Below are 8,801 nucleotides of genomic sequence, written 5' to 3'. Positions count from 1 at the left end.
GCGCCCCCGTGTATGTGCACGAAGCCACCTACTGCCGAAGCTCGAGCAGTGGTTGCACTCACCTGTGACCAGTTTCCACTAATGCCGACGGAACGCGCATCCTTGCCTCAGCGGCACAACCGTCCTCCTGTCGCAGTTACGCCGCCACGAAAACGGCACTGAACGGCTAACTGCACCGCACGACTCGTAAGCAATACGGGAGCAAACAAGGAGCCGCGGACAACTCACAGCCACCGCGCTACGCACAGAGCTCGCGTCGTCTGCAAAACAACACGTTTCATAGGAGTGCTAAACCGCCCACTTCGGCGGGATGGAAGGGTCGCGCCATCTATGAACGGTCAGCAAAACTTAACGGCCAATTTGCGATCGCCAGTGATCGGACCGGGGCAGAAGTGTATGAAGCAAACCAGCCGGGGCTCAAAAAAAGTTAACTCATCTTCCTTCGATAACCTTCATCCTCCGTCACGCCGAGGACCAATCCTGGCGATAATGGCGACCCAGTGTTTGGTTAGCCAATGAAGAAAACCAGAATAATGGAATATGGAGAACCATCGCGCAGGGGTCGTCGTTACAATACACGCCTTCCAGACCCGATATAATTAAGGATTCTTTTCGCTCAATTCTGTTTCTTTCTTATCGACCACCGTCACGACCGGCCGGTGGTGGTTAAAACGTAGGCAGTGCGGTGGTCGGAACACTGACGACATGCGAAAAGAATATAGTATTGGAAGTGAAATCTTCCATTGTCCCGTACCAGGGGCCGTGTAACGTAAACTATTCGATTCTGATCTTATTCCAATTTGCTCACGTCGAAGTTACGTACAAACCGGCGCAAGCATCGTACGGTGACCCGCAGCGTTGATTGAGTAGGCGAATGAAAGGCTCCCCTCGTTTACATGAGGTCCATTTTGTTTGCTTTCAAATCGCATTGCCTACCTTGACATAATTTTCTCATCTAATTAGCTGACAATTGGAGAGGAGCGCGCAGAAGTGGAAAAGGTACGGACTACCGTACCACTCGCTGGACAGGAGAGAGGAGGACGGGGTGTACTCCCTCATCACGAGCGCCTATAAAGCGGCGCACGCCTTGCCCCTAGGACACCGACAGAGCGACTTTTGGCCCTGGGAATGCACAATACTTATGCCAAGCTGAGGGCGGCGGTCCTGATCGTTCCGAGGGACAGACTAAGGCGGAACTCTGCTGGTAGGGCGCTCCTGATCAGAGTTGGGCTCCCACCTTACCCTCAGCACCTCCATGAGGAGCTGACAGACGTGCGCCACGAAATTAAAAAAAAAAAGTTGGCAGTAGCACCTATCCCCCAAAGCATGAACAGCGATTATCACACTAACGGACGCAATGTAAGAAACAAATGGCTCCGGAAAAAATTTGGGTCGGACCCGAACGTCACATACGTCGACGCAGCCAGCTACGACAAACGTAGCTATGTAATTACGGTAGTCGATAACAAGATGAGTCTGCTGACGATCGCCTGTCTACGGACAACTTCGGCTACAAAGGCGGACGCTCCGACCATAGCCTTAGCCATAAGATACCGAGAACATAGAGGAGAGAGCCGTCATTGATTTTGTTGTGATTGAGAGAGCCGCCATTGATTGAGAGAGCCGTCAAGGGGGCGTGCAGGCTCTTCTTAAAGGGTCGCGGCTGCCCATTGCCAGCATGAAGTTAATGGGACATAGGCTTCAGCATAACCACAGGTCGATCTGTTGCCCGGGACATGCCGGGCTCGAGGGGAATTTAGTAGCTCGAGAATTTAGTAACGGAGCAGAGCTCTCAGCTCCCTCGAGCCACATGCCAACACCGACAACAGCCAGGGGTATTCTAGCTCACCAGCGTCTCACACGCAAAAGACACGGAACTCCCCATAAATCCCTCAAAGGTGGGGAGGCCACAGACCTCCGAAAAAATTCAAACGTTTATCCAAATTTATTAAGGGTAAACAAAATAAATCCGACGCTCTACCTGTATATTTGTCCGTCACCGGGTGTGGTGATAGACCGACATTATACCACATCTCGTGGAGGTGCACTAAAAAACCACAAAGTCTAGCGTACTTCTACGGAATAAGATAAATTCTAACACGGAGGAGCGGGAGGCACAACTCGCCAGCTCGGACCCAGAGATGCAGCTCGCTCTTCTGGATCAAGTCCGACGCGCAGTTAGGGCCAGTCGAGCCCGGGACATAGGCCCCCACCCATAATGCTTCACGCCCCCCCCCCCCCCCCCCCGCTCCTTATAATACAGTTTTCTTCTATCCTTGTGGCGGAGATAGCGTAATGAAAGTAGACAACCGGGTGAGGAGAGTGGTGCCGGGGTCTCTCATTGGTCCATTTCCCTTTGCTTACTTTGCCGTGGCTCGCGGAAAATTGCGGCGACGTGCAACGGTAAGCAATAAATACCGCTAAAGGAGGCCCTCGGCGTAGAAGAGTTGGCAGAGCGATGTTTTTTTGACACGACTGCGCTGGTATGCTTTTTAAACGAAACAAGACTCATTGAAAAACTACAGAATGTGCGAACTGATGTGTTCCTCCTTTTTTTATCATCTATTGTTTTGTGACCTTTTCTGCCCTTACCGTATCCGCTTGTGCGGAGTAGCCAACCGGGCACTTAGCTTGGTTAACCTCTCTGCCTTTCACCTCTTGTTTTCCTCTTCCTCCTCCTTTATTATACGCCAAGAAATCTATTCTCTCCGGCATCTCCGAGTAGCGTATGTCAGAATGATCGGCAGTTAGCCATCTTCTGTTCCTTGCAGAACGGCGCACTCTCCGGCTATTCCGAAAGATAAATTAGTTTTGTTTGGCATAATAATGCATCTTTAGTGCGTACACGTTCCTTTGACATGGTGAGCTTTTGCTCATTTGTGACGTCACTTGCCAGTCAGGCGATGTGGGCGCAGCCCGTGAAGATTTAGACGAATAGCAGTGTAGTTAATGGCCAAAAAACGGTCTGAAACCGGAGACCACTTTTCGTTGTTTTGTTCGGTGTAATCATGCATAATCAGTCTGTGCACTGCATCTCAGATGGAGAGATTCGCAGTTTTCACGACGTCGCTTAGGCAGGTGAAGTGAGCGTGACCCAGAATTTTTCGACCAATCATAGGATGCTAATGGCAAAAATGGAATATATACAGCTTGGAATATTTTTACGTTATAGCACCCCATGAATCCTTACAAAATAGCAATGACCGTGTGGGCCACGTTATGTGATAATACTTGTCAGCTTGGTTGGCCTTCGATTAGACTCGCCACCTTACAAAGCCGAAGAGAATAGAATACGATGACCGCACTTATGATGAGCCTATAATTTCATACGTAAATCTGGCGAGGCAAGCTTGAAAAAAACAAACAAGCACTGTCAAACATGCAGAAAAATTAGGCCGCACAAGAGGCAACCAAGGAAAGTAAACATGGGCAAAGAGGATTAAAACGGACACACTATGCCATACTGTGAAAACCTTGATGATGTTGTGGACTGCGATATCTTCTACTAATGCTTTTATGGCTATTACATTGTTGGGTCTTGTTCACGTAAAATGCAACACCTTGTAACGACTGGCAGATGAATTTGTTCTTTTTTCTGCTTTTTATTTCGAGGCACTAATATAGTTTCTCATACCATTTTCGCGTTTCAATTATGCGCGAGATTTTACGGCAGTCTCTGTCGCGCACGAAGGGAAGACTGCACATACTGTACGGTGCGCTCATCACGCCACGGGTAAATAAGGCGTCACCTGCTCAGCCAGGCGCGAGTAATGCATTCTTAATTACTGTATGCCGCCGTGTGTAGGCAGCGAGTCATCTCCCCAAGGATTGAGAGGCGAGCTCGACTCGGAGGGAAAGAACGCGACATATTGGGCTGAGCGTTCGGGCGATATCGCAAGGTGCGAGTTTTCGAGGAATATTCGCCCGAGTGGGGAGACTTGAAGCCGCTCGAAAGGCCGCCTAATGGGAAAGTAAGGAAGTAGTGGGGAAACTTATTCATGTCTGTCTCAAGACCCCCAGCGTTTGTCTGACGTTAGATGCAATCACTTGATCGATCAAACAGTTCCTTGGTTGCTTCTTGAATTCCCCTGAATCGCAAGTGCAGGACAGTGGCTGACATAGTTTGTTAGCATATGAGACTGCTGAGTCGCAGGCACGTTAAATAAAAAAAAAAAAGTTTCAAGAGGTACAGGCCGCGAACAACTTTGCATTTTTGTCGAACGCCTGAAATATTTGCAAAAGAATAACGCGAGCTTAGATGATGATGACACGGGAAGAAACACACGGGACATACGCTTGCCTTAGCGCCTGCGTGCACTACTATATTTCGTTGTGGGTTTTTTTTTTTTTTTTTTTTCTTTTTTTTTGCCAATATCAAATTACCATTGCTCCGTAACTCGCATTGTAGAGGTGCACCATTAACATCGTATCTTCGTCTATGCTGTGAAACTCCAGTGATTAACTTCCAGCGCACACAGATAAACACCGGCGCGAAGTGAAGCCTAATTGTGTTGACAGAGACCATTGCATGGGCAGGTCTAATCCACACGCACAGCACTTCCCCATGGTACTCAGACCGGGGAAGCACCGTTCATCCTTTATTAAGGAGCTTATGACAGTTTTACAACGTTCTACCGTCCTTTTAGGAGCTTCAGTGAAGTATGAGCAGTCTTTAAGCAGCACGAGGTGCGTCTCCTAAGCTTTTTGGACATGCTCTCGCCTATCCCGGCGTGGAGATTTCGTGTAATTAGCAGTTTAGGCGTGCGCGCATACTTTATTTACTTCGAGGCACATTTAAGCTTGGAAAGAGCGAGAATGACCTCATTTAACGAAAGGAAGTTGATTAGGTCGGCTTAAGATGCCAAGTCTGGCCTTGGGCTCGAGGAGACTACACGAAAGCAAATACGCTATGTGGCAGACCAGTTCTGTGGAAATCCGTACGGTACAGAAAGTTTCAGTGAAGGGAAAAATTGTCGTCCACCTGAGAGTAGCCCGGAACTGTACAAAGCAACTGAACAGGTTTATCAGAAAGGAAGCGTCGAAAATAACTACAAATTCGTCCTCGCCGTGGGATCGAACCCGGGACCAATGCTCACAGGTTCCCGGATGAAATAAGAGGAGGTGCTCTACCAATTCTAGGCTGTAGGACATCTTTGCTTTTTTACTTGTGACTTAATTAAAGCTTTCTCGTTGATTACTTCTCGTAATTCTCTCAGCGCCAGCCAGTGTTCCGTCTTGTTTTTACCTTGCCAGCATCGCTTTGTTGCATAGTGCCTAAGGAGGTTTGCAGGTAAGCGGCGCTCGGCTTGCCCCCAAGAACGATTTGCAGGCGCCACATTTAGACGAGGACGACTCAAGATACCGAGAGAATACAAAGGCCAACTTCCTGCTTGCTTCGTTCCGTCTATGAATTTGGTGCCGATAAATCAGGTTCCACAGTAGTTGTATACACCACCAACTGGCCAATATTTCTTGTCTATTTCCTTAGGAGGGCTCTCTGGGAAATTATTGAGTGGAACGCCAATTGGTTTCATCGTTGGCTCCATGGTGACTTTCATGAAATGTGGTGGCCATTCTAGGGATATTCACTGACCGGATATGTCTTGGGCGATGACAAGCTCAAACCCCCTCAATAGCGACGTGTTCCTAAAGCGAAGTGTTTAAAAGTTAGTAAAAGCCTTAAAAACGTTTATAACTAAAACGCAATTTCTGATGTCAGTCTGGAATAATTCCTGAGACGCTCGTCAAAACAGTGCCATACACGATGTGGTGAGAATATTTCAAGATAACCAATGACATGCATGGCGAATGAAAACAACAGATGTGCATAGCATTGGTGCCAATGTTGCGTCAAATATGTCGTTTCTCTCTTTTCCTTTTCTTCTTTTTTTTTTCGTCGCGTATGAGTGGGAATATTTAAATGTTCAACCGAAAGCGACAGCCTGCTTGCTCTTCATGCTACCTCGAAAGTGTTAGCAGACGAACGTGCTCCGAAAAGCGAGCTCATCTTCTCGGTAGTGTCATGATCAAAGGCTTCACCAGGAAATCCACTTAAGAGAGGTGAAGAAGGGAAAAAATCTAAGCCACTTAATAGATACAACGAGGCACATACACATTTACGTCCCCGACGTCCACTTCGGTCAGTGGTCTCCTTCGACGAGCGCCTTCCCAGAGATGCCGTATGATATTCTGCGTTGTTGTAGCAATTGCGCCAGGCCAGGAGTACGGAGTGTTCCCGATTTGCATGACATAAAAGTAAATAGCCACCTCGAGTCTGCACATGGTTGTGTTCCTTCCTACGGCGGCTCCGAAGTTCGGCCACAGTAAAGCCTACACAGAATGTAGCAAGAATAAACGCCTGACATGGAAACTCCATCAGAATTCGATGAGGAACCGTGTACGAAGGAAGCGCGAAGGAATGAATACCAGTCAAGCGGCGAGTATACCCAATAGCAATGCCCGGTCGCAAACTAACTCTGTATCTTCCTGCCGATGATCGTTGCAGTTACTTCGTGCTTTTTTATTATTACTACTACTACTATGCCCTCTAAGCGCACATTCATTGCTGGCACGTGTTTCAGTGGGGACACGTGTCCCGTCAATGACTTTGGTCATGTGGCTCTCCACTTTTGGCGGAATTCGTTGCACTGAAACCTTTCCTCAGCAAGAAAGACTATAGGTGACGTCGTTAGTTGAAGTAATTATTGACGCACTGCAACCGTCACTCTCATGAAAGTCAGTTCCAACCGGCCAGATATTTCCCTTCACCGCAGAATGGCCTCTGATTAAAATTTTACGTTTCGCTTGAAGCTTACAGACTTCCGTTTTTTGCCAACATTGTACATTTCACCCCGCCATCAGTTTAAGGTCTACGTGCCACTTGCTCTAGATCTAACGCATATCTAAATTTAAATTTACCAAAGTGCTGAATGAACCTCTTTCACGCCATTCGTCGCCTAAATTATCCTCTCATAGGATTTTTAGGGCATTCAAGATGGGTGTTCCTGATTGTAGTCTACTGCTTCTTTGTAACTCTCTCTCATTGTTGCACAACACTTCTGTTCCATTAGTCTTTGTTGTAAAACATCTTATTTATTTATTTATTTATTATTTATTTATTTATTTATTTATTTATTATTTATTTATTTATTTATTATTTATTTATTTATTTATTTATTTATTTATTTATTTATTTATTTATTTATTTATTTATTACGCATTGTTAATCCTATGAGAACTTGGTGCATGAATGGCCTTAAACGAACTATATTTGTAATACTACCAACAAGCGTGATACTTAAGCTAGAAAAATTATATATCATGTACACAGAATAAATGACGCTGCGTGGTGATATTAGATTAGCGTGAAAAAAGAAATCATACTAGAGTCAGAAATTCAAGGCAGCGTAATTCAGTCAGACACATCCACAAAAACGCGAGAAATAATTATACAAATCAAACGAAACAGGAGGATACTGCTGTTTTTCAACGCAAGAAAAAAAAATATGGGACCTACGAGATACCCAAGATAAAACAAAGCGCCCTGTATTGTTCCGTCTATTTCATTGTACCGTTTTATTACTGCAAAATAACACTTTATAAATCCAACAAACCCAAACAGAACGTTCAAGAGACTAGAATAGAACGTTGTAATTAAGACGCACATAAGTAAACAGGCTAATTGATCAGTAAGGAAATATCGAAGTGTGTCTGTTTTCCTCCACAAGCGCCGATCCGCTCGTAGGAAAGGATTGTTCGTGATTCGATCTGCGGAGGTATATGATTGTCCAGTGTTCGAAATCAATTTCTCAGAGTTGTCGCTCCACTCAGTGCAGTTTGCACACCCGCCCTGGCTTCACTTAAGCAAAGTGACCACGCTGCACAGGAAAAGAAAAAGAAACATGTAGATGGGCATGAGACAAGCAGTTACTACCCATAGTAACTGCCACTGCTTTTGTTCGCGCAGTGTAGACTTGAAATAAAGAAAACGACCGTAACGTTCAAACACTGCGGAAAGACAAACATGACGTGAACGACGCTAAGTAGGGCAATGTTTTACATTCATGTTTCAATTGTGCCCACGCTGTCACAATGTTCCCAGGTCTTCCCCATTTCATCGTCAATGTATGCACATTCGCAGGATACGGAGACATGGGCAGAACCAGTCCAACGATCTAGCGGACAAAAATGCACACGCTGATTCCACACCAGAAGTCGCACCTCCCTTCATATTCCCTTCAGACTCCTGCTCTAGCCTCCTAGACCCAAAATTCCTTCTCCATCAGGACACACGTGCCTTAATTCCTCCGAGTGTCTGCTTTCTTCTGTGTAATCGCACTTGCGTGGAGGAAGTCCCCTCTTTGAAGAATACGGGCTCGGCTGCCCTTGCAACCATCCTTCACCTTGGGCCTGGGTTTCAGCATCCAAGGACTCCGTGAACTGTCCAAAGTGTGCTGCTCTAGCTTCAACACAGGACAAACACCACTTCTTGAGGCACTACCCAGAAACGATGACTGCTCGAGAACAGCGGCCAAACTACCAACGCATCAGACAGACAGTTATGGGCCTTGGCTCGCGAACGATAAGGTCGCTAAGCCACTACAGCATTTTCTAAATGACGAGAGCTTCCACTCTTTTATTTTAACTCGCATATAATCCGCAGGGCAAGAATGCATGAAAGATAGAGTCCATGTCTAGAGCAAATTTTATCTACTCAGTTGATTCCATCCATATTTCTTTCTGTCGTCCCTTTTCCTTTCTGTGCTTCTTGAAGTGGAACATATATTGATTGATTGATTGAT

Source organism: Dermacentor silvarum, chromosome 10 (genome assembly GCF_013339745.2).
Source record: "Dermacentor silvarum isolate Dsil-2018 chromosome 10, BIME_Dsil_1.4, whole genome shotgun sequence".
NCBI lineage: Eukaryota > Metazoa > Arthropoda > Arachnida > Ixodida > Ixodidae > Dermacentor > Dermacentor silvarum.
The sequence above is the reverse complement of the archived record's forward strand: the minus strand, read 5'-3'. Positions refer to the sequence as shown.